Source organism: Condylura cristata, unplaced genomic scaffold (assembly GCF_000260355.1).
Source record: "Condylura cristata isolate star-nosed mole 26May11 unplaced genomic scaffold, ConCri1.0 scaffold00084, whole genome shotgun sequence".
Classification (NCBI taxonomy): Eukaryota; Metazoa; Chordata; class Mammalia; order Eulipotyphla; family Talpidae; genus Condylura; species Condylura cristata.
Genome location: NW_004567185.1, coordinates 41,628 through 42,138, shown reverse-complemented (window position 1 = coordinate 42,138; position 511 = coordinate 41,628).

The following is a 511-nucleotide window of genomic DNA, read 5'->3' as shown; positions in this document are numbered from 1 at the left end:
GGCTGCTCTCCCACACCGCGGCCCCTGGGCGGTCGCAGCAGCGGCTCCGTCCGGGCCCCGTGGGCGGCCCAGCAGGACACTCAGGGCAGCCAGTGCCCGTGGCCACCCCACACCCTCACGCCACCCAGGAGAGGGTCCAGGGCACACCGGGAGGGCAGAGTGGGCACGTGGTCTGGCCCCACGGCGGACACTGGTCGTGGGCCCCGGGAGCCGGCTCCTAGCTGGCCACTCACGGGCACTGCGGCCTCTCCGCCACCTGCAGCCCGGCAGCTGCTCCTGGGCACACGGGGCGCGGCCGGCCTGGAGACCCGTGTCCCGGGAGGACTCTGCCTGGACCGCCCCACCTGCCTTGAGGCACGAGTGCCCCTCCTCGGCCACGGGACCCCTCCCCGCCCCGCCTCCGCTCGTCCCTCGCGTCCCCGCCGCGCTGGCCAGCCGTGCAGAAAGGCGAGCCGCGTCCTCTCAGCAGAGAAGGGCCCCGCGGGGCCTGGGCAGAGAGAAGGTGGACAGG